Here is a 26,487-nt window from a genome sequence, read left to right as displayed (position 1 = left end):
CCCCGCCCACTAGACGCCCCTCCGGTGCTAAGGTGGGCGTCCTCTACGCTCGTCACGTGAGACGCTTCCTCAGGCGACACCGCCCACTGTCTCCGACGCTGCGCGATCTGTGCTCGCTCTTCCTGGAAGCGCCTCAGGCCCAGAGGCCTCCACAGGTTTGCGCTGCCGCTGCTCGGATGGCCCTTCCGGTGCTCGGCCTGAGGTCACCTCTGTGCGCCTGCTGAGGCTCGTATCCCTCAGGGAACAAGATGGCTCCAGGTCTGCAGGAAAAAGACTTGAGTGAAGGGTCTAGAACACCTACCGAGTGTGGAGACTTTACTAGCCCTGATGTGCGGCTTTGCCATGTGCGCAGCGGCCCAGATTCGAGACTGGCCTCCATTGCATTAGAAAGCTGTGGTGCTGTGGTCTCTTTTTTAAATTTTTACCGGCGCTCTGGCTTATGGTGGTGCGGAGAATTGAACCTGTGACTTCGGGGTCTCAGGCTTGAGAGCCTCTGCATAACCATCCTGCTATCTACCCCTGCCATTCTCTTCAACTTTCTATCTCTGCCTTCAGAAAAAGAAAGGAGAGCTCATTTGGGTAGTGCACTGCTTTGTCGTCTGTGCGACCCACCTTTGAGCCCGGCCCCCACAGCACTGGAGGAAGCTTAGGTGCCATGGTCTCTCTCACTCTTTCTGTCTCTTTGGCCCTGTCTCTATCTGAAGCTGCAGCGATAAGGAAAAAGAAAAAAGGATGCACCAGCCAACTCCCTTGTGTACCAAGGAATCAATCATCGTGGTTAAAAAGGTGCCAAACATCAATACATAGGAAGGGCTGGGGAGACAGCATAATAGTTACTCAAAAGACTTCCATGCCTGAGGCTCTGAGGTGCCGGCTTCCATAAGCCACAGCTGAGTAGTGTTCTGGTAAAATAAATAATAAATAAATAAATAAATAAAATGCGTAGGAGAAATAAGTCAATGGAGTAGTGGTATGGAGAGTGGGGCCACAATTTTCATTGTAAAATGCCCTGGGCAGGGATTTTGGTCTGTTTTGCTTGTGATTCACAAGTCCCTGACTTATAATAATCCATTTGTTTACCATGGATTTAGAGTCACAGAATGCTCACACCCATTCAGCAAGTGTTTAGTGAGGAAATGGTAATTAACCTTCATGGACCCTTATATTCTAGTGAGACCAACAGGCGAATAAGAGAAACTCACATCACCTTTGTGACTTGGTCACATTTGAGCAAAGACCTGAACCAGCAAAGCAAAGAGCCAGGGACCTGCTTTCCAGGGGAGGAGGGAAGAGCAAGACCCTAAAGCAACTACTTCTGGCTATGGGAGCTGACTCCAACTTCTGCTGCAGAATAGTAGAGGCAGAGGTGAGGTGAGCACAGCAGATGGAGCCAGAACTTCTCCGGGAATGTGAGGGGCCCTTACTGTTGGTTTCCCAACACTACCCCCTGCATGTCAATGCTGCAGTACTTGGAATACTTATCCATTGAATAGATGTGAGATCGACCTTCCCGTGGTGCATCCCGTAAGTACCCATTCATTGGGGAAACTGACGATCCTTCCTAGCCGACTGAATCCACATGGATCCCAGTCACTTTCAAAGCCATTAACTGGCTACGGAAGAAGGGCAAACGCTAGAAGAAGAAGCCCTATTGTTGAATGTTCAGAACTATTTAGAAAGTAATTTAATTTTAACTGGTCTGTCTCAACTATTTCATGAGATTCTATAAGGTTTCTCTTTTATTATTATTATTATTATTATTATTAATTTCCTTTTGTTTCCCTTGTCTTATTATTGTGGTTATTATTGTTGTTGTTATTGATGAAGAAGAAGAAGAGGGACTGTAATGAGTGAAGCTCATTCAGGTCAGCCATGGCTGCCAGTTCTTAGCAACATCGCCCCACCAGATATTCGTCGGGATGCGGCATCATCTAAGTTCATTTCCCATGTCTACGCTCGACCGGACCTGCCAATATACGCGGATATCTTCGCCCACCCTGTCCAACGCTTGACGTCTCGTCACCCAATCTGGTCCCCTACACCTACACTGAACTTCTCTGTTCCAGACTCTTGGAAACAGAGCTGGCAGTCAGCTGAGGTCAAGAACAAACACCTCATCACAGACCCCTGCAAGCGTCAACCCGGCTTTGACCTAGCACATTATGATTGGGCCCTCCTCCATGGCTATCGAACAGGCCATGGCCGGTGCGCCGCTATGTTCCATCGCTGGGGAGCCAGAGACGACCCGAACTGCCCCTGCGGCTACAGACAGACTATGACCCACATAGTCAACGACTGCCACCTCTCCAGATTCAAAGGAGGTCTCGAAACTTTACATCAGGCTCAACCTGGCGCTGTTGACTGGCTACGGAAGAAGGGCAAACGCTAGAAGGTCAGCCATGTGATGTACTCTTGTCACCACTAGAGAGCGCCTCTCTACTCGTCCACTTTAAGGGAGAAAACTGAAGGCCCCAGACTCTGAGATTCTCCCCAGCAGAGATCTTTTCTTCTTCTCCTCCCCCCTCCTCTCCCCCTCCCCCTCTCCTTCCCCTTCTCTTTCCCCCTCTCCCTCCTCCTCTTCCTCCTCCTCCTTTTTATAGGAGAGAAATTGAGAAATTGAGAGGGGGAGGAGAAAGCAGAGAGGGAAAGAGAAAGACACCTGTAAAGCTGCTTCACTGTGAAGTAACCCCCCCTTGCAGGTGATCCTTGAGTAGTTCTTTTTTTTTTTTTAAGATTTTATTTATTTTATTAATGAGAAAGATAGGAGGAGAAGGAGAAAGGGCCAGACATCACTCTAGTGCATGTGCTGCCGGGGACTGATACTCAGGCCCTCAAGCTTGAGAGTCTAGTTCCTTAACCACTGAGCCACCTCCCATAACCACTGAGCCACCTTCCGAACCACGAGCAGGGCTTTTTTCTATGTGCATTTAACCTGGTGTGCCACCACCTGGTTCCCAGAGATCTTTCTAGGTGTTTTCACTAGGGAACTTGGAATCTGGAATTTTAGCCTACTGAGTGTTGTTTCTTTGGCAGCTGTTTTGTTTGTTTGTTTAAGACTTATTTATTAATCAGTGATAAAATGAAATAGCATTACCAAAGTATATATGATGCTGGGAATCAAACTCTAGATTTCATGTTTGAGAGTTACTACTTTATCCACTGTGCTACCTCCGAGTCCACTTTCCTTGATTGCCACCATGGTTATCAGTGCTGCCAACAGGGATCCACTGCTCCTGGGGGCCTTTTTTTTTTTTTTTTTTTTTTTTGCTTGTTTGTTTGTTTGTTTCTTCTTTTTTTAATATATTTTATATTTAAGAAAGGATTAATGAACAAAAACATAAGGTAGGAGGGGTACAACTCCACACAATTCCCACCACCCAATCTCCATAACCCACCCCCTCCCATGATAGCTTTCCCATTCTCTAGCCCTCTGGGAGCATGGACCCAGGGTCGTTGAGGGTTGCAGAAGGTAGAAGGTCTGGCTTCTGTAATTGCTTCCCCGCTGAACATGGGCGTTGACTGGTCGGTCCATACCCCCAGTCTGCCTCTCTCTTTCCCTAGTAGGGTGTGTCTCTGGGGAAGCTGAGCTCCAGGACACATTGGTGGGGTCTTCAATCCAGGGAAGCCTGGCCAGCATCCTGGTGGCATCTGGAACCTGGTGATTGAAAAGAGAGTTAACATACGAAGCCAAACAATTTGTTGAGCAATCATGGATCCCAAGCTTGGAATAGTGGAGAGGAAGTGTTAGGGAGGTACTCACTGCAAACTCTAGTGTACTTCTGCTTTCAGGTATATATTTTGCAGTAGTTTATGGATACGTGTGCACATAAGCTCTCTCTCACAGAAACTGGTGTATATCTAGGTTATGGGACTTTGTTAGAAAGTGAACTACCTGAGATGAAATTAGAGTGTACTATAAAAGGAAAGGTCTCACCCGAGTAATGAAGCTGAAGGGTTGTCATTCCACACGTGAAGTCTCTGGACACAGTCTGAGGTGAAGCATGTTGAGGTGGCAATCGTTGCATTGGTTAGGTTGTGATCGGCGGATGCAATATTATTTGGTTTGGATTGGGAGATGCATACGGGAAAGTGGGCCCTATCCAAGGGTTCCAGGACTGGGGGAAGTAGGGGCTCTATAGTGGAGATGTGAGGTTCCTGCTGTCTTAGGGTTCAAAAAGACAATCAATAGTTAATGCTATCATCACATTATTTGTTAATTGGGTTAACTTTGAAAAGTCCTTTTGTTATGGTTTGCTGTACAGTACCCAGTATCTTGTATATAGCTGTGCTATTGGATGCTTCTAATCTACTTGGTCTAGGCTTTTGAGAGAGTCCACATATCAAATACACAGCCTATATATTAAAAGGATTCAGTTTGTGTTTTGAGAAACTTTGAGACATACAATTGATTTTCCCCCTCATATTAATTAACTACTGATTTATATGTCTACATTTCACTAGGAGTGTACATAAACACCATTCCCACCACCAAAGGTCTATGACCCATCCCTCCCGCCCACTCCCACCCCCCACTGGCCCAGGAAGCTGCATGTCTACCCCTCACCACTGGGTTTTTACTTTTTCTTTTTTTTTTAATTTTTAATATTTATTTCCCCTTGTTTTTTATTGTTGTTGTAGTTATTGATGTCATCATTGTTAGATAGGACAGAGAGAAATGGAGAGAGGAGGGGAAGACAAAGAGGGGGAGAGAAAGATAGACACCTGCAGACCTGCTTCACTGCAGGTGAAGCGACTCCCCGGCAGGTGGGGAGCCTGGGTCTCGAACTGGGATCCTTACAGTGGATCCTTACGCCCATCCTTGGGCTTGGTGCCACGTGCACTTAACCCGCTGCGCTACTGCCTGACTCCCCTTTTTCTTCTTTTTCTTCTTCCTCTTCCTCCTCCGCCTCCTCTTCTACTTCTTTCTATTTTGTTTGATAGGACAGAGAGAAATTGAGAGGATAGAGGAAAAGAAAGGGTGGTCTGGGGGTGGCACAGTGGATAAAGTATTGGACTCTCAAGCATAGGGCCCTGAGTTCAATCCTTGGCAGTACATGTACCAGAGTGAAATGTGGTTCTTTCCCTCTCTCCTATCATTCTTCATGAATAAATAAATAAATCTCTAAACAAAAAAATATTTCTGAATCTTTAAAAATAAATAAATAAATGACGAGCGAGAGAAAAAAAGAGAGAGAGAGACAGGCACCTACAGATCTGCTTCACAGTGAAGCGTTCCCTCCTGCAGGTGGGGAAATGGGGGTTCAAACCCAGGTCTTTGCACATAGTAATATGTGTGCTCAACTGGTTGCACCAGTGCCCAGCTCTCACTTTAAAAAATTACTTATTTTAAATAAATAAATATATATATATATGGAGAGAAAGAGACCAAGACGCCAGAACACTGCATAGCTCTGGCTTATGGTGGTACTGGGGATTGAACAAGGGACCTTAAAGAGCTCAGGCATAAAAGTCTTTTTGTATATCCATTATACAGTCTTCCCAGCCCCCTACTTTTAAATGTTTTTATTAATTTATTATTGGATAGACATAGAGAGAAATTGAGAGGGGAGGAAGAGGTAGAGCGGGAGAGAGAGATACATACACCTGCAGACATGCTTCACCACTCATGAAGCTTTCCCCCTGCAGGTGGGAAGCTGGGGCCTGTACCCTTATGCACCATAATGTGTGCGCTTAACCAGGTGCGCCACTGCCTGCCCCCCCCCCCGTTTTAAAAGATATTTATTTGTTTATTTATTTTACCAGAGCACTGCTCAGCTCTGGCTTATGGTGGTGTGGGTGATTGAACCTGGGACTTTAGAGCCTCAGGTATGAAAGCCTCTTTGCATAACCATTATGCTCTCTATCCCCACTCATCCCCCTGTTTTTTTTTTAAGATTTATTTTTTTTTTCTCTCTTTCTTAAAGCTTTCATTTATTAATGCAAGATAGAATCTGTTTAAATCACTTCTTCTCACCCAGGGCCTCTCCCTGGGCCTGGCACACTGGAGACTCCCTCTCAAAATGGTCTGGGGAAGGAGTTGGGCGAGTTAAGCACACATAGCACAAAGTGCAAGGACCTGAGGAAGGATCCCAGTTCAAGTTCTGGCTCCCCACCTGCAGTGGAGTTACTTCATAAGTGGTGAAGCAGGTCTTCAGGTGTCTATCTTTCTTCCCCTCTCTGTCTTTCCCCTCCTCTCTCAATTTCTCTCTGTCCTATCCAACAACAATGACAACAACAATAATAACAAGAACAATGATAAACAATAAGGGCAACAAAATGGGAAAAATGGCCTCCAGGAGCAATGGATTCCTAGTGCAGGCACTGAGCCCCAGAAATAACCCTGGAGGCTAGAGGCTATGGAAGTCTCAGATTCAATTCCTTGCTCTACTGTAAGTCAGAACCTAACAGTGCGGTAGTAAAAAAAATTAATCAATTAATTTAAAAATACATATAAGTAGGGGCTGGGAAAAGGCTCTCAACTGAGTGCCCCACCACCTGGCCTCCAACTTTGTTTTCTTTTTTTTTTTTGAGAGAGAGAAGACCAGGTGTAAGGATGCCGGTTCGAGCCCCCGGTTCCCCACCTGCAGGGGAGTCGCTTCACAGGAGGTGAAGCAGGTCTGCAGGTGTCTTTCTTTGTCTCCCCCTCTCTGTTTTCCCTTCCTCTCTCCATTTCTTTCTGTCCTATCCAACAATGAACGACATCAACAATAACAATAATAATAACCACAACGAGGCTACAACAACAAAGGCAACAAAAGGGGGCAAAAAATGGCCTCCAGGAGCAGTGGATTCATGGTGCAGGCACTGAGCCCCAGCAATAACCCTGGAGGCTAAAAAAAAGAGAGAGAGACCGCAGCACTGGCGCTTCCTTCATTGTGGTGGGGTCGAATCTCAGTTGCATACATGACAAAGCAGTATACTGTCTAAGTGAGCTATATGCTGGAGGCACCAGGTTCAGTCCCCTGGAGCACCATAAGACAAAGCTGAGCAGTACTCTGGGGGAAAAAATTTTTTTTTCTCTATATTTTTAAATATTTCTTTCAGGTGGTGGCACACCTTGTTAAGCACACATGTTATAATGCACAAGAACCCAGGTTTGAATCCCCAGACCCCAACTGTAGGGGGAATGCTTTGCGAGTGGTGAAGCAGTGTTGCAGGTGTCTCTCTATCTCTCTATCTGTCTCCCCCTTCCATCTCAATTTTTGGCTGTCTCTATCCAGTAAATAAATAAAGATAAAAATAAAGATTTCTTTCTTTTTTATTTTTGTTTTTAATTTTTATTTATTATTGGACAGAGGCAGAGAGAAATTGAAAGAGAAGGGGGAGGTAGAGAGGGAGAAAGAAAGACAGACACCTGCAGCCCTACTTCACCACTTGTAAAGCTTTTCCCCTGCAGGTGGGAACCGGGGGCTTAAACCCGGTTCCTTGCACACTGTAACATGAGCACTTAACCAGGTGCACCACCATCTGAAAGATTTCTTTCTTGGGAGAGGGTAGATAGCATAATAGTTATTCAGAGAGACTCTCATGCCTGAGGTGCCACAGTCCCAAATTCATTGTAACATGCTCTCCAACAGGTGCACCACCCCATAACCCCAAATCCCAAGTTCAGTTTCCCTTGCCACCATGAGCCAGAACTGAGCAGTGCTCTGGTTAAAATAATAATAATAATAAAATATGACTTTCTTCTTGATTTATTTATTTTGCCTCCAGGGCTATTGCTGGGGCTCAGTGCTTGCACTATGAATCCACTGCTCCTGTAGCCATTTTTTCAATGTTTTGGATAGGACATAGAGAGAAATTGAGAGGGGAAAGGAAGATAGAAAGGGAGAAAGACCTGCAAGACCTGCTTCACTGCTTGTGAGGTAACCCCCGCAGGTGCAGAACCAGGATCCTTGTGCAGGTCCTTATGCTTTGTACTAGGTGAGCTTAACCTGGTAGTCACCGATCAACGCCCCCCCCCCCCAATTCACTTTATTTATTTACATGAGAAAAAAGAACCAGAACATCACTCTGGCATGTGTAATTCCAGGGATGAAATTCAGGACTTCATGTTCTTTGGCCTACCATTATCTAATGTATCCCCTCCAAAGCTGCTATTTATTTATTTTTGAGAGAAAGAGGAGAGATAACTATAGCATCATCCTGGCATATTCAGCCCATAAAAAGTAGCATTTTTCAGAGTTCATATTGATGTTCTGTCTCTGCTTGTTTGTTTCAAATTGTTTATTAGAGAACCAAAGCATCACTCAAGCACATATTATGCCTTAGGATTGAACTCTGGGCCTCATGATGAAAATCCAAGGTTTCATTTGTCTACTGTGCCACATCCCCTCCCAGGCCTCCTGATTTTTGTTTTTTGTTTTTCCCCAGAGCACTGCTCAGTTCTGGCTTATGGTGGTATGGGGATTGAACCTGGGGCTTTGGAGCATCAAGTATGAGAGTCTGCTATCTACCCCCACCTCTCCTATTTCTTTCTTTTTTTAAAAGATTTTATTTATTCATTAATGACAAAGATAGGAGATGAGAGACAGAACTAGATATCACTCTGGTACATGTGCTGCTGAGGATTGAACTCAGGACCTGCTGCTTGAAAGTCCAATGCTTTATCCACTGTGCCACCTCCCAAACCACTCCCCTCTTTCTTTTCTTTCTTTCTTTCTTTCTTTCTTTCTTTCTTTCTTTCTTTCTTTCTTTCTTTCTTAAGATTTTTTAATACTTATTTATTCATTCCCTTTTGTGTCCTTGTTTTATTGTTGTAGTTATTATTGTTGTTGTTATTGATGTCATAGTTATTGGACAGGACAGAGAGAAATGGAGAGAGGAGGGGAAGACAGAGAGGAGGAGCGAAAGATGGACACCTGCAGACCTGCTTCACTGCTTGTGAAGTGACTCCCCTGCAAGTGGGGAGCCAGGGGCTGGAACCTGGATCCTTATGCCGCTCCTTGTGCTTTGCTCCACCTGCGCTTAACGCTGCGCTACCACCTGACTCCCCTGTTTATTTCTTTACTCTATTTTCTCTGCCCTGACTCCTTGCCCCTGCCCACCCCCAGGCCCCCCATTCTCTTTTGAGACACTTCTAGAACTAGTGATTTTACACAACAGTGCTTACATACCTCTGAGGATAAGCAGTTCACTGCTTCCAGAAGTCATGCATTTCTAAATCTTCCCCCCACACACACACAGTTCAGAACTTTTCCTTCTGTGGAGCTGGTATCAGCTTCCCTCTGATTCCCTCTGCTTGTCTTCTAGAATGTGTGAAATCCCTCTGGTGCCCAAGTCTGATACCAACTACACTAGACATCTGGAGGACAACTTCAGTGAACAATGCAGAGGCTTTTATAGTCTAAGAAGTGGGTGAAAAGAAATAGAAACAGTGTTAGGTATGGTCAGGTGAGTGAGTACGAAATTCAGACTTAAACTTTCTGCTCTGTGGTTTTGACCTCAAAAAGATTCTCTAGACCTGGAGCTCAGAAACCATCTCTTGGGAAGCTCCTGCTCCTTCTCAGTGCTCCCTTCATAGTTAGAAACCACTGCTGGGTCTATGTGATTGTGCCCATGCCTTTTATGGTTTGTGCCTTTTGTGTCCTGGCTAAGAAATCTTTACCAACCCCAAGGTCAGAAGGCTCTTTACCTATGTTTAAAGTTTCTTCCCCCACTGTTTAAAACTTATAAACATAGGGAGCCTGGTGGCAGCGCAGCGGGTTAAGCACATGTGGGGCAAAGTGTTAATGGACTGGCGTAAGGATCCCCGGTTGGAACCCCCAACTCCCCACCTCAGGGGAGTTGCTTCACAAGTGGTGAAGCAGGTCTGCAGGTGTCTGTCTTTCTGTCTCCCTCTCTCTCTTTCCCTCCTCTCTCCATTTCTTTCTGTCCTATCAGACAACATCAATAACAATAATAATAACTACAACAATAAAACAAGGGCAACAAAAGAGAATAAATAAGTATTTAAATAAACATTGATTAAAAAAACTGGATATTTAGTGGTCCGGGCGGTGGCGCAGTGGATAAAGCAAGGACTCTCAAGCATGAGGTCCTGCGTTCAATCCCTGGCAGCACGTATGCCAGAGTGATGCCTGGTTCTTTCTCTCCTATCTTTCTCATTAATAAATCAATAAAATCTTTTTAAAAAACTGGATATTTAAAAAATGTTTTAATTTATTTTAATTAAAAATATTTATTTATTGCCTTTTGTTGCCCTTGTTGTTTTATTGTTGTAGTTATTATTGTTGTCGTTGTTGGATAGGACAGAGAGAAATGGAGAGAGGAGGGGAAGACAGAGATGGGGAGAGAAAGACAGACACCTGCAGACCTGCTTCACCACCTCTGAAGCGACTCCCCTGCAGGTGGGGAGCTGGGGGCTGGAACCAGGATCCTTACGCCAGTCCTTGCAATTTGCGACACGTACACTAACCCACTGCACTACTGCCCGACTCCCTGTTTGACTTTTCTTATGCCACTAGAAATTGCCCTGATGACTCTAACTTTAACATAAGTGTTGAGGGCCAAAGAGATATTGTAGTATATTTATGCCCAGAACTCCAAGGATCCCCAGGTTCAATTCCCTGGAAATTCACCAGCTCTCTCTCTCTCTTTTGTTTATTTGTTTTTATTTGATAGGTTAGAGAAAAATTGAGAGGAGAGGAGAGGAGAGGAGAGGAGAGGAGAGGAGGAAAGAGGGAGAGAGGGGGCCAGACCGTGGCACATCTGGTTAGGCACACAGTACTAAGCACAAGTATCCGGTTTTGAGCAGACACACACACACACCCCAACCTACGGGACAATTCACAAGTGGTTAAGTAGGTATGCAGGTGTCTTTCTCTCTCCCTCTCTCAATTTTTGTATGTCCTATCCAATAAAATGGGGGGGGGGGTGTCCGCCAGGAGTGGTAGATTCATAGTGCTGGCACTGAGCCCAAGAAATAACACTGGAAGCAAAAAAGAGAGAGGAAGAGGGAAAGGGAAAAAGACATCTGCAGGCCTGCTTCACCCTTCACTTCACCACTTGTAAAGCCTTCCCCACAGATGGGGACAAGGCACTCGAACCCTAAGAGTCCTTGAGCATGATAATGTGTATGCCTCTGCCAGGCTGCAATTAATTAGTTAATTACTTAATGTTTATGAGCATAAGTGTTGCTCTGGTAAAAAAGGAAGAAATTAGGGGTGGTGGTGGTAGCACACCGGGTTAAGGGCACATGGTGCAAAGTGCAAGGACCTGTATAAAGAACCCGGTTTGAGCCCCCCGCACCCCACATGCAGGGGGGTTTGCTTCACAAGTAGTGAAGCAGGTCTACAGGTGTTTATCTTTCTCTCCCCCCTCTCTGTCATCCTCTCCTTTCTCCATTTCTCTCTGTGCTATCCCAAAACAATGACATCAATAATAATAACCACAACAACAATAAAACAAGGGCAACAAAAGAAGAAAAATAGCTTCTAGAAGCAGTGGATTTGTGGTGCAGGCACCGAGCCCCAGCAATAACCGTGGAGGCAAAAAATAAAAATAAAAAGAGAACGAAATTGAGAGGGTGGAGTTGGGCGGTAGCACAACAGGTTAAGCACAAGTGGCGCAAAGCGCAAGGACCCACATAAGGATCCTGGTTTGAGCCCCTGGCTCCCCACCTGCAGGGGAGTTGCACTACAGAGGTGAAGCAGGTCTGCAGGTGTCTATCTTTCTCTCCCCCTCTCTGTCTTCCCCTCCTCTCTCCATTTCTCTCTGTCCTATCCAATAACAACAACAACAATAGAACTACAAGGGCAACAGAAGGGAATCAATCAATAAATAAAGGGAGTCAAGCAGTAGCTCAGCGGGTTAAGCTCATGTGGCGCAAAGCAAGGACTGGCATAAGGATCCCGGTTCGAGCCCCCGGCTCCCAGCCTGCAGGGGAGTCGCTCCACAGGCAGTGAAGCAGGTCTGCAGCTGTCTGTCTTTCTCTCCCACCTCTGTCTTCCCTGCCTCCCTCCATTTCTCTCTGTCCTATTCAACAGTGACATCAATAATAACTACAACAATAAAACAAGGTCAACAAAAGGGAATAAATAAATACATTTTAAAAAATAAACTATCAGTAAAAAAAACAAAACAGCTCTTAAAAATAAATAAATATTTTTTAAAAATTGAGAGGGAAGGGTAAGATAGGAAGAAAGATAGACACATACATACCTGCTTTACCACTCATAAGCAATCCCCCGTAGGTGTTTTTTTTTTTTTTTACCAGAGCGTGAAAGTATTTTCATAATACTTTCATAACCATTATGCTATACCCCCACCATTTAAATTTTTTTAACTATTTATTTATTCATTCATTCCCTTTTGTCGCCCTTGCTTTATTGTTGTAGTTATTATTGTTGTTATTGATGTCGTCTTTGTTGGGTAGGACAGAGAGAAATGGAGAGAGGAGAGGAAGACAGAGAGGGGGAGAGAAGGATGCCTACAGACCTGTTTCACCACCTGTGAATCAGCTCCCCTACAAGTGGGGATCCTTAGGCTAGTCCTTGAGCTTTGCGCCACGTGCGTTTAACCTGCTGCACTACCGCCCAATTCCCTCAGGTGTTTTTTTTTTTTTTAGAGATTTAATTTATTTATTAGAAAGATAGGAGGAGAGAGAAAGAACCAGACATCATCTGGCACATCTCTTCCTCTCTCTACCTTCACCTCCTCTCTCCATTTCTCTCTGTCCTATCCAACAACAACGACATCAGTAACAACAACAACAATTGAACTACAAGGGCAACAAAAGGAAATCAATAAATAAACATTAAAAAAATGAAATTGAGAGGGAAGGGGAAGATAGGGAGAAAGATATGCATACAGACCTGCTGCCTGGGATCAAATCGGGACCTCATGCTTGAGAGTCCAAAGCTTTACCACTGCGCCACCTCCTGGACCACTTAGTGTTTTTTTTTTTATTGCCATACAGATTTCTTTTAATTAATTTTTTTCCCTTTTGTTGCCCTTTTTTTTAATTGTTCTCGTTACTGATGTCGTCGTTGTTGGATAGGACAGAAAGAAATGGAGAGAGAAGAAGACAGAGGGGGAGAGAAACATAGACACCCGCAGACCTGCTTCACCGCCTGTGAAGCAACTCCCTGGCAGGAGGGGAGCCAGGGTCTCGAACCAGCAGGGTCTCGAACCAGCAGGGTCTCGAACTGGGATCCTTAAGCGGGATCCTTATGCCGGTCCTTGAGCTTGAAGCATGGTGCACTTAACCCGCTGCACTACCTCCGGACTCCCACAGGTTTTTTTTTTCTTAAGTCTTTGTGTATCTATTGGCTAGAGACAGCCAGAAATCAAGAGGGAAGGGGAGAGGGAAAGAGGGGGAGGGCAGTAGCACACGAGGGCAAAGCACAAGGACTAGCTCCCACCTGCAGAGTGGTCACTTCACAGGCTTCACAGGCAGTGAAGCAGCTCTCCAGGTGTCGATCTTTTTCTCCCTCTCTCTGTCTTCCCCTCCTCTCTCAATTTCTCTTGTCTTATCCAAGAACAACACAGCAATAACAACAACACTAATAGCAACAATAACAATGGGAAAAGAAGATGGCTGCTAAGAGCAGTGGATTTGTAGTGCAGGCACAGAGCCCAAGGGATAACCTGGGGAAAAAAGGGAGGATCTCTCAGGGCAGTATAGCACAAGACTTGAATGTCTGAGAACCCAAATTTGATCATCAGTTACCAGAACTGAGCAGCACCCTCGCCTATTTCTCTCTCTTATAAAAATAAATAAATATGAAAGAAAAAAAAAAGAGGGAGACAGAGAAATTGGCAGCACTGCTTCACCATTTATGAAGCTTTCCCTCTGCAGGTGGGGCTTAGGGGCTTGAACCCAGGTCCTTGTGCATTGTAACATGTACACTTAACCAAGTGTGCTACCATCTGGCCCTAGATTAATTATATTTTTTAGGAGAAACACCAGAATATTACTCCAGTGTTTGTGAAGCTTCCTCATTTGCACAGTGCTCCCATGTAGTTACTGGGGACTCAAACCTGTCCCTCATGGCATATCTTATAGGGATAAGGTATCAGCAGAATAATAGCTAGAGATAGCATAATGGTTATGCAAAAAGACTCTTGGGGGTCGGTAGTGAAACAGGTTAAGCACACATGGTGCAAAGCACAAGGACCGTCCTAAGGATCCCGGTTCAAGCCCTGACTCCCCACCTGCAGGGGCATACCTTCATAATCAATGAAGCAGGTATGTAGGTGTCTGTCTTTCTCTCCCCCTCTCTGTCTTCCCCTCCTCTCTCCATTTCTCTCTGTCCTATCCAACAACAATGACATCAACAACAACAATAAAAAACAAGAGCAACAAAAGGGAAAATAAATAATAATAATAAATTTAAAGTCTTTAAAAAAAAAAGACTCTTATACCTGAAGGTCTGAGGTTCCAGGTTCAATCCCCTTTACCACCATAAGCCAGAGCTGAGCAGTGCTCTGCTAAATTTACTTTGATTTAATTTAAAAACAAAGAATTGGGAACTGGGCAATAGTGCTATGGGTTAAGTGCACATAGTACAAAGTGCAAGGACCTGCTGAGGATCCTGGTTTGAGTCCCCGGCTCCCCACCTGCAGAGGAATCACTTCACAGGCGGTGAAAGAGGTCTGCAGATGTCTATCTTTCTCTCCCCCTCTGTCTTCCCCTCCTCTCTCCATTTCTCTCTGTCCTATCCAACACAACAACAAATGGAAAAGATGGCTACCAGGAACAGTGGATTCATGGTACAGGGACTGAGCCCCCACAATAATCCTGGAGGCCAAGAAAGAAAGGAAGGAAGGAAGGAAGAATTATAGCTGAGTGGCTAGGAAAATAGTATAATAGTATAGTGGTTATGTAGACTTTCATAACCACTGCCTGAGTCTGAGGTCCCAGGTTCAATCCCCAACACTACTATAAATCAGGGCTGAGTAGTACGCTAGTCTCTGTATCTTTCCCTCTATATATCCCTTTTTCTTTCATTAAGATAAAGTAAATTAAAAAATAATAATAAAGCTGAAAAAATGTGGACACCCAGACATGCTCACACGGAAGATGGACAAGAAGAAGGCACAAATGTCGGTAGGTGGCGTACCTAGTTGAGTGCACATGTCACCATACTCAAGGACCTGGGTTCCAGCCTCTGTTCCCCACCTACATGGGGGAAGTTTCAATGGCAAAGCAGGTCTTCAGGTGTCTATCTTTCTCTCTTCCTCCCTCCCCCATCTTCCTCAAATTCTCTCTGTCCTATCAAAATAGAAATGAAGGAAAGAAAAAAAATAAAAGCCCCCTGGGAGTGGTAGATTTGTAGTGCTGGCACTGAGCCCCAGCAATAATCCTGTAATCCTGTTGGAAAAAAAAATCCATTGCTCCCGGCAACCATTTTTTTTTCTTCCATTTTATTGGCTAGGACAGAGAGAAATTGAGAGGGGAGGGGAAGATAGAAATGGAGAGAGTGCAGGGGTTATGCAGGGGCTATGCATAATGATTATGCAGACAGAGTCTCCTGCCTGAGGCTCCAAAGTCCCAAATTCAGTCCCCCACACCACCATAAACCAGAGCTGAACAGTGCTGTGGTTGAAAAAAAAAGGAGAAACACCTGCAGATCTGCTTTGCTGCTTGTGAAGCTGCCCCTCCTACAGGTGTGGGGGATTGAACGTAGGACTTCGGAGTCTCAGGCATGAGAGTCTGTTTGCATAACCATTATGCTATCCACCCCCCACCCTAAAGTTTGTTTTTTATTAACTTTATTTATTTATTGGATAGAGACAGCCAGAAATCAAGAGAGAAGAGGATGATAGGGAGAGAGACAGAGAGACACCTATAGCACTGCTTCATCACTTACAAATTTTTCCCCTACAGCTGGGGACTGGGGGCTTGAACCCAGATCCTTGTGTATTGTAATATGTACGTTCAATCAGGTGTGCCACCATCTGGCTCCAGAACTGGGCCTTTAGTCACCTAGGGAAGCTGAGTTCCAGTGGATTTACCCCAGTTTTACACAACTGTGTTCAGGATACCAACAGAAATGTCTAGGGTGGTAGTTTAGCCATAGGATGCATGAGTGACCCAATCTCTGTCCAGTAGGGATGACAGGTGTCTTGGCAGAAAGCTTCTGGGGTTGGGTAGTGGCACACCTGGTTGAGTGCACCTGTATACATGTACACTTGTATGCAATGCACAAGGACAAGAAACTACCTGTCAGGGGTGAGGCAGTGGCTTGCTCACTTCGAGCCCCAGCCCCTCACCTGTAGGGGAAAAGCTTTGCTAAAGGTGAAGCAGTGCTACAGCTGTCTCTCTGTCTCTTTTCCTCTCTATCTCCCCTTTCCCTCCCAATTTCTGACTGTCTCTACCCAATAAATAAAGATAATTTTAAAAGGGAGGGGGGAAGGGGAGCTTTTGAAGTTTCCACCAAACAGTAGTAAACACTGGTAACTACTATCTTCCCCCTGTGGGATGCACTGAGTCCAACCGAAGTGATCATCTCCTGCCAAAGCCCCTAAATTGGCCACTAAGAGGCAAAATACCAGTAAGAATCCAAAGGCAAAAGCAGATAGCCACAACTAGGGGGTTTATATAGAGAATCGCTTCACTGGCGATGGAATGAGAGTGAAGTACCTACCTACAAGCCAAAGTAGTAGGTGGTGGTGCAGAGGGAGGAGACGTTGCTGTTGCTGGAGAGTAACTGAACCCCTACAGTGGGTCTGTCTGGTGTGTGGTAGAGAAAAAGCAGAGTAGCTGGAGACCTGAACCAGGGCAGAGGGAGACAAACCCTACTTCTTCCTTCTGCACTTCACTGTGGGCCATTGGTTGATCTGAGCAGGAGTCTGTGGTGTAGCAGCCTGCAGGGGTTGGCCTCCAAGGGACAGAAGCAAATGGATTCGCTGATATAACAGTCCAGGCCCACCCACTGGAGGATGGGAGGGGGTCACATTTATTTTTTTTTTTTTAACCTGGGACTTTGGAGCCTCAGGCATGAGAGTGTCTTTGTATAACCATACCATGTCTACATTTCAGCTCTTTATGCCTTGGATCCAAATCTGGAAAATGGGACTGAATGAGCTAGATAGATGTTTTCTGCTTAGAGGTTGAAAGGGAAGAGGAAGCCAGAGCCCCTGGGATAAACTTGGGTCAGCACAGTGCCTGTGTTGGTGGTATTTTTATCTTGGGGAAGTGTCCCGCTGTCCTCTTTCCATGCTCAGCTGATGACTGGCAGTCTCCTTTTAGAAAGCCTGAGTCAGGGCTGGCCATTGAGCTCAGCCTGATTGGGAGTTGGGCTGCAAACTGCTTCCAGAGGATCGCAAAGATGTTGGATAAGTTTAGTAGGTGTATTTGCCTCCAGCGGCTGCCAAACTCTCTTTGCCTCCCCCAGCCTGGGGTTGAGCTGTTTCCAGGCTCTTGCTTGGTATAATTAAAAGGAAAAATAGAACAGTTGTTGTTGCCTAACATGTATTTAAAGTGACACCCTGGGCTTAGGAAGTGAAAAATAAAAATGTTTAAGGTTTAGATTAAAAGTCTCCATGCTTTGCTGTGTCCTGACCCTAGGATTTCTGCTCAGTCTGACTGCCTTTAATCCCCTGCCCTGGCTTGTAAAAGCCTTTTAGACTGAGGGCATTTGTTTCCCAGAGAACTATTCCAGTCTAATCACATACAGCCAGCATCCAAGAAACTGCAAGTCAGGGACGAGACAGTGGCTCACTCAGCTGAGTGCACTCTCTACCATGAGTCCACTCTCTCTACCATGTCTAGGACCCAGGTTCAAGCCCCTGCTCTCCACCTGCAGGGGAGACATTTCACTCAAGGGTGGTAAAGCAGATTTGCAGGTGTCTAGCCTTCTTTCTCCCTCTCTATCTCCCTCTTCGCTCTCAATTTCCCTCTGTCCTACCTAATAAAATAGAAAGAATAAAAACAAAAAAGGAAAAATAGCTTCTTGGAGTGATGGATTTCTAGTGCTGGCATTGAGCCCCAGTGATAATCCTTGTAGAAATTAAAAAACATATATATAGGAGTCGGGCAGTAGCACAGCAGGTTAAGCACACATGGCGCAAAGTGCAAGGACCGGCATAAGGATCCCAGTTTGAGCCCTTGGCTCTCCACTTGCAGAGGAGTCACTTCACAAGTGGTGAAGCAGGTCTGCAGGTGTCTGTCTTTCTCTTGCCCTCTCTGTCTTCCCCTCCTTTCTCCATTTCTCTCTGTCCTAGCCAACAACAATAATAACCACAACAATATGACAACAAGAGCAACAAATGGGAATAAATAAGTAAATAAAACATTTTTAAAACCATATATATATATGAGTCAGGCAGTAGTGCAGTGGGTTAAGCACACGTGGCACAAAGTGCAAGGACTGGTCAGGATCCCGGTTGGGTTCAAGCCCCCGGCTTTCCACCTGCAGGGGAGTTGTATCACAGGCAGTGAAGCATGTTTGCAAGTGTCTCTCTGTTTCTCTTCCTCTCTATCTCCCTCCCCCTTCTCTCTCAATTTCTCTCTGTCTCTATCCAATAACAAATAAATAAATAAAATTAAAAACACATACACACACATACACACACACACACACATATATATATATCAGAAGAAACACACTCATAATAAATTCAAGCAGAACAAGAAGGTAGCTCAGAGGGTAGAGTGTATTCCTTGTATGTTTAAGGCCTGGATTCAATTACTGGAACCACATGACAAAATAATGCTGCGTCTTATAAAATAAATAAACCAGGAGGCCAGGAGATAGCTCACCTGGTAGAGCACATGCTTTACCATGTTTGAGGACCCAGCACTATATGGGAGCATTATGCAAAAGGGACACTTCATAAATGATAAAATGGTGCTGTGCTGTCTCTATTCTTCTCTGTCTCTTACCTTTATCTGAAAAGATATTATACGATCCCTATTATACGATCCCAAACAGCCAGGCTCTTTTCACAGTGCTAGATGGAATAAAGACTCGTCACCCGACCTGTGCTGGATTAGCACAGTCAACGGCCAAGCCTTTCCCGCTACGAGACAAGTTCTCGAGGACTTCCCGCACAGTCATCACCGCCCAGCTATCATCCACATTGGTCTCCAGCTCCCACTGATTCTGTGCTCGGAGAAACTAAGATGGAACTTTCGGAAAGCAAACTGGCGTCTGTTCAGTGATCTTACCAACAAATCTATTCCTGCAATTCCAATTAACTCTATCCCCTCTGAAGATTCCTACAGGCGCTTCCACCAAGCCATCTTCAAAGCAGCTTCCCAAGCTATTCCTTGTGGGAGATGTGCTAACTATACACCTGGTCTTGATGCTGAATGCGAGCAACTACTAAAGCAGTATGATGAGTCGGGCGACCCAGATGTGGCTGACCATCTCATTGCCTCCCTGGATGCAGCACGCCAAGCCCGCTGGCAACAACTCACGGAAAGTCTGAACTTCACCCACTCAAGTAGGAAGGCCTGGAAGCTTCTTCATAGTCTGGGTGCCGGTAGCCAACCCCCTCCCGTCTCCCATGCTCCCGTATCTCCAAACTCAGTGGCCAGTCACCTAACTCAAGTTGGACGTGCTAAGATCGACCCAGTCTGGAAAAGAGAAATTTCCCATGAGTGGTCATCCCACTTCCGTTTATCTTGTCCATATCCAAAACTCTCTCCCTTTACACTGTCTGAACTGGACGCTTTGAAGAGGGTTAAACCGGGAACGGCTGCTGGTTATGATAACATCACCCCAGAACTCATTCTTAACTTGGGCCCTGTGGCAAAGAAGTGGCTCACTACATTCCTGTCCCACATCTTGGAATCGGAATCTATGCCCAAAATTTGGCATCGTGCCAAGATAATAGCAGTTTCGAAACCAAAGAAAGACTCAACACTGGCCGCCAGCTATAGACCAATTTCTCTCCTCTCCGTGTGTTACAAACTCCTTGAGAGGCTGCTTCTGTCACATATTTCTCCTCTTACAGAGAAATTCCTATCACCCGCCCAAGCTGGTTTCTGCCCAGGAAGATCTACCTGCGAACAAGCCCTGGCCCTCTCAACTTACATTGAAAATGGATTCCAGAAGAATTTAAAGATGGGTGCTGTCTTTGTTGATCTCACAGCAGCCTATGACACGGTCTGGCACCGTGGTCTCCTAGTCAAGATCTCAAGATGCCTGCCTCCATGGGTGGCCAACACTATATCATTTCTTCTCCAAAACAGAAGATTCCGGGTGCATCTGGGTGACAAGTCTAGCAGATGGAGACTTGTCTCAAGTGGCCTCCCCCAGGGCTCTGTTCTGGCTCCTACGCTATTTAATATTTACATCAATGACCTCCCAGAAACTTCTTCAAGGAAGTTCATCTACGCCGATGACATCTGCTGTGCAACTCAGGCATCCAAGTTTGACATCCTCGAGGAAACACTCACGAAAGACATGTCTCTGATATCTGATTACTGTAAAAAATGGCGACTAATCCCTAGCACTGCAAAAACGGTATCATCTGTTTTCCATCTACACCATGCCTCGGCCTCGCGTGAGCTTAATGTGCAGCTTGGCGATACGAGAATCCGGCATGAAGCCCAGACAGCCTATCTTGGCGTTACTCTCGATCGCACCCTGTCATTTCACGAACATCTCATAAAAACTGCAGCAAAGGTGGGTGCGAGGAATAACATCATTGCAAGACTGGCCAGCTCCTCATGGGGCACGAGCGCTTACATACTACAATCATCATCTCTGGCATTATGCTATTCCACTGCAGAATACTGTGCCCCACTATGGTTCCGTAGCCCCCATGTCCACTCGGTCGATTCCAAATTATATTCCTCCAATGAGGATAATTTCTGGAACCACCCGTTCCACCCCGGTTCCATGGCTGCCAGTTCTTAGCAACATCGCCCCACCAGATATTCGTCGGGATGCGGCATCATCTAAGTTCATTTCCCACGTCTACGCTCGACCGGACCTGCCAATATACGCGGATATCTTCGCCCACCCTGTCCAATGCTTGACGTCTCGTCACCCAATCTGGTCCCCTACACCTACACTGAACTTCTCTGTTCCAGACTCTTGGAAACAGAGTTAGCAGTCAGCTGAGGTAAAGAACAAACACCTCATCACAGACCCCTGCAAGCATCAACCCGGCTTTGACCTAGCACATTATGATTGGGCCCTCCTCAATCGCTATGGAACAGGCCATGGCCGGTGAGCCGCTATGTTCCATCCCTGGGGAGCCAGAGACGACCCGAACTGCCCCTGCGGCTACATACAGACTATGACCCACATAGTCAACGACTGCCACCTCTCCAGATTCAAAGGAGGTCTCGAAACTTTACATCAGGCTCAACCTGACGCTGTTGACTGGCTACGGAAGAAGGGCAAACGCTAGAAGAAGAAGATCATGCCTAAGTGATATTCTAGTCTTCTCTCTTTCCTACTACACATCAAATAAATACATAAATGTTGATGGGGGAGGGGACTTTGGGAAATAGTTCACTTGGATAGTATGCTGCTTTACCATGTGCATAAGCCAAGTTTGAGCTCAGCCCCCACTATGTTGAAAGAGGCTTCAGTGCTATGGTTTCTCTACCTCTCTGTCTTAAAACAACAACATTATTATTATTTTTCAAAGAGTGAGAGAGAACCAGAAAATAACTGTAGCACATGTTATACAAGGATCAAACTGGAGACTTCATGCTTGAGAGTCTGACTCTGACACTATCTTTTGCACTAACTCCCAGACTACTTAATTTACTTTTTCTTTTATTAGTTATTTATTAATAGTTTACAAGATTATAAAATTGCAGGGGGAGGGTGTCAGATGGTAGTGCAGCGGGTTAAGCGCACATGGCGCAAAGCACAAGGACTGGCATAAGGATCCTGGTTGGAGCCCCTGGCTTCCCACCTGCGTGGGGGGGTCGCTTTATGAGTAGTGAAGCAGGTCTGCAGGTGTCTGTCTTTCTCTTCCCTCTCTGTCTTCCCCTCCTCTCTCCATATCTCTCTATAAAAAGAAAAGAAAGAAATTGAATATGCATTTAAAAATAAAATAAAATTGCAGGGGCAAAATTCCACACTGCACACAGAGTGACAAAGTCCTATGACACAACTCCCCCATTTACTTTTTTTTTCCCCCTTTTACCAGAACACTGAACATCTCTGGTTTATGGTGGTGTGAGAAATTGAATCTGGGACTTTGAAACTTCACGCATGAGAACCTGTTTGTATAACCATCATTAAGTTAAAGGGCTGTCTCCTGCCCTTTAACTTACTTTGATGAGATACCAGAGTGCTGCTGTGGCATATGGTGATGCTGACAATTGAACATGGGACCTCTGGGTCTTCATAAGTGTAAGTCCAGAGCACTTTTGCTGCACATCTTCCTGGCTCCCATTTTATTGACTGATTGTCATGGCTAGAGCTTCGCCACTCTAGACCAACTTTTTCAGATAGAGACAGAGGGAGCAAAAAAAAAAGATATAGAGCTTCCCCCATTGTAGTGGGATCCAGGCTTAACCCTGGGTTGTGTGCATGACAAAACAGGCACACCAGGCACACTATCCAGGTAAGTTATCAGATGGCTTTTTCTCAGTCACCCTCTGTGCCTGTTTCCCTTCTCTTGCTTCTTTGGGACTATAGTCCCCAACACAACTTCTTCTCCTTCTCCTTCTCCTTCTCCTTCTCCTTCTCCTTCTCCTTCTCCTTCTCCTTCTCCTCCTCCTCCTCCTCCTCCTCCTCCTCCTCCTCCTCCCCCTCCCCCTCCCCCTCCCCTCCCCCTTCCCCTTCCCTTTCTTTTCCTTCTCCTCCTCCTCCTCCTCCTCTTCTTCTTCTTCTTCTTCTTTTTTTTACTTTCAGGATTATTGTCAGGGCTGAGTGCCTGCACTACAAATCCACTGCTCCTGGAAGCTATTTTTTCCCTTTTGTTGCCCTTGTTGTTATTATTATTGTTACTGCTGTCCTTGTTGTTGGATAGGACAGAGAGAAATGGAGGAGGGGAAGACAGAGAGGGGGAGAGAAAGACATCTGCAGATCTGCTTCACTGCTTGTGAAGTGACCCCGCCCCCCGCAGGTGGGGAGCCAGGGGTTCAAACCAGGATCCTTACATCTTGTGTCATTTGTGCTTAACCTGGTGTGCTACTGCCCACTGCCTCAACAAAATTTCTTTGTAAGCTTTTGATTTAACGTATTTTCCTTTCTTTTTTTTTTTTCTTTTTGCCTCCAGGGTTATTACTGGGGTTCAGTGCCTGCACTACAAATCCACTGTTCCTGGAAGCCATTTTTTCCCCATTTTGTTGCCCTTGTTGTTGTCATTATTGTTGCCATTGATGCTGCTGTTGTTGGATAGGACAGAGAGAAAACATATTTTCCATATAAGCCAATCTAAGACATGCAATTTGCCCCCTCTATTCTTGAACATCTTAATTGTGCTTTTACTATTTAATTTTTTTAGACACTGACAGTGTAACTAGGGCTAATATCTTTGTTCATGCATCCTGGTACTTGTTTTTCTTTTTTTTTTTACCAGAGCACTTCTCAGCTTTGGCTTCTAGTGGTGCAGGTTATAGAATCCTGGACTCTGGTGCCTCAGGTGTGAGAGTCTCTTTGCATAACCATTGTGCTACCTACCCCTACTATATATATTTTTTCTCCCCTAGGATTTTCCTAATTGTGGAACTGCTGGATTATAAATCACCTGTTCTTTTAGCTTTACTAGACATTGCCCAACGTGTTATCAAAATACATATCTTTCCACTTTATTTCACCCCCATCCTCCACTTTTAGCTGAGTACATTTAGGTCAGACCAAATTTCTTTTAGTTCTTTGAGCACCTGTGCTCCCCATCAGGAGGTCTTTGGATCCACTTTGTTTTCTGCTAAGAATCTCCCTGCCCCTCCCACCCCTCAGCCTGGCTCCTTCCTCAGAATTTTGCTCCCTACCTTCCCTCTAAAACTCCCTGCCTTCCTCCTCTAAACTCCCTTCCCCCAGCCCAGTTATATAGCTCATAGTTTCATTTACCATGCCCACTGCAATACATTAGCAGTTGCAATGTTCTAGGTCTCTCTGCAACTAGTGGTACAAAGTCTCTCCACCACAAAATTTCAGCAGGCTAAAGGTAGTAACCACCATGCTAGTCTAAATTAACTGCTGAATCTTCTGCACCCAATACTGGCACAGCTGACAACTGATATTATTCTTATTAGCTTCCCCATGTTCTCACTCATTTGCAAGACCATTATGTCATATTTCCAGCATGGTTTAACATTAAGCAGTATCTACTAAGGGCCAAGATCATGAAATGTAAACTTAGTCCCTTCCCTTGAGGAGTTCATAGATAAAGGTCAATAAACATTAATTAAACTCCCTGGACTCTGACATATTTTAAGTGCTTAGCAACTTAATTAACTCAGCAGCTCCCTCTAGTATGAATAGTGTTGACTGCGAGTCATTGTTTATTGAACACTTATTGTATGCCAAGCACTCTGCTAAGCCCCTTAAATATACTTATTTAAGGGGCTGGGAGGTGTCACCCCTGATTGAGTACAACCGCTGGGGGAAAACCTCACTAGTTGTGGAGCAGTGCTGTAGTGCTGTAGGTTTTTCTTCACCTCCCTCTATTTCCACATCTCTCTCAATTTCTTTTAGTCCTATCAGATAAATAAAATTTTAAAAGTTTTATTAAAATTATTTATCTAGCCCTACCCCACTAGGGAAAGATAGAAACAGGCTGGGGTATGGATCGGCCTGACAATGGCCATGTCCAGTGGAGAAGCAATTACAGAAGCCAGAATTCACAACTTTTGAACCCCATAAAGAATTTTTTCTGGGGGTTCGGCAGTAGTGCAGTGGGTTAAGCACACATGGTGTGAAGCACAAGGACTGACACAGGGATCCCAGTTTGAGCCCTCAGCCCCCCACCTGAAGGGGTTCGCTTCACAGATGGTGAAGCAGGTCTGTAGGTGTCTATCTTTCTCTCCCCTTCTCTGTCTCCTCCTCCTCTCTGTCCTATCCAACAACAGCAGCAGCAATAATAACAATGACCATGATAAACAAGGGCAACAAAGAGGGAAAAGTAGCCTCCAGGAGCAGTGCACAGGCAGTGAGCCCCAGCAATAACCCTGGAGGCAAAAAAAAAAAAAAGATTTTTTCTGGGGGGTGTGTGGTGGTTGGTGGTGCACCTGGTTGAGCACACATGTTATAATGTACAAGGACCCAATTCAAGCCCCTGGACCTCACCTGCAAGGGCAAGCTTTCCAAGTGGTGAAACAGTGCTGCAAGTCTCTGTCTCTCCCCCTTAGCCTCCCCCTCCCCTCTCAATTTCTGGTTGTCTCTATCCAATAAATGATGATGATGGTGATGATGATAATTTTGGTCCAGGGGATTGGGGGGTGGCACATTCAGCTGAGCACACTAGTCACCATGCTTAAGGACCTGGGTTCGAGCCTCTGCTCCTCACCTGCAGGTGGAATGCTTCATAAGCGGTGAAGTGGGTCTGTGGGAAAGTGGGTCTTCAAGTATCTTATCTTTCTCTTTCCCTCTCTTATTTTTAATTTTTTTTAAAACTTTCTTTATTTGTTGGATAGAGACAGAAATCAAGAGGGGAGGAGAGACAGAGAGGGAGATACCCATAATACTGCTTCACCATTCACAAAGATTTCCCCCTGCAGGTGGGGACTACTGGCTCAAACCTGGGTCTTTAGGGTTGGGTAGTAGCACAGTGTACGAAGCGCAATGTTTGGTAAGGATCCTGGTTCGAGCCCCCTGGCTCCCCACTTGCAGGGGGGGGGTCGCTTCACAAGCAGTGAAGCAAGTCTGCAGGTGTCTATCCTTCTCTCCCCCTCTCTGTCTCCCCCTCTTCTCTCCACTTCTCTCTGTCCTATCCAACAACAATGACATCAACAACAACAACAATAATAATAACCACAACAACGATAAAACAACAAGGGCAACAAAAGGGAAAAAAAAGTAGCCTCCAGGAGCAGTGTTTCCTGGTGCAGGCACCGAGCCCCAGCAATAACCTTAGAGGCAAAAAAAAAAAAAAAAACATAAAAAAAAACCTGGGTACTTGTGCATTGTAACATGTGTGCTCAAGTGGATGTGTCACCACACAGCCCCTCACTCTCACTCTCTATCCCTCCTCCCCTCTCAATTACTTATTTTAAAAAAAAATTTTAAATTTATTTTAATGAGAAAGAGTAGATACAAAGTGAAAGATAGATAGATAGACCAGAATACTGCTCAATTCTGGCTTATGGTGGTGCAGGGGATTGAACCTAGGACCTCAGAGCCTCAGGCTTGAAAGGCTTTTGCATAATCATTATGCTGTTTCCCCAGCCCCCTGTCTCAATTTCTGTCTGTCTTATAAAAGAAAAAAATAAAATAAAGGGCGGTGGCACAGCGGGCTAAGCACACATGGTGTGAAGCACAGGGACCAACATAAGAATCCTGGTTCAAGCCCCAGCTCCCCAACTTTGCTTCACAGGTGGTGTCTGATGTTTCCCTGGGACCTGATGTTTCCCCGAGACTCCCCGAGACCGGCTCCCCACCTGCAGGGGTCACTTCACAA

At 45.3% G+C, this 26,487-nt stretch overlaps 1 long non-coding RNA gene across 1 annotated transcript; it reads left to right on the top strand.

Moving 5' to 3' along the window:
- Window positions 1-111: 111 nt before the first annotated feature.
- On the top strand, window positions 112-26,487 carry LOC132539091 (uncharacterized). Its single transcript, XR_009550399.1, has 3 exons — window positions 112-786; window positions 1,092-1,371; window positions 26,404-26,487. It is a non-coding gene; the product is annotated as an uncharacterized LOC132539091 (long non-coding RNA).

Source organism: Erinaceus europaeus, chromosome 6, assembly GCF_950295315.1.
Source record: "Erinaceus europaeus chromosome 6, mEriEur2.1, whole genome shotgun sequence".
NCBI lineage: Eukaryota > Metazoa > Chordata > Mammalia > Eulipotyphla > Erinaceidae > Erinaceus > Erinaceus europaeus.
Note: the sequence above shows the minus strand (reverse complement) of the source record. Positions and strands in the feature narration are given on the sequence as shown.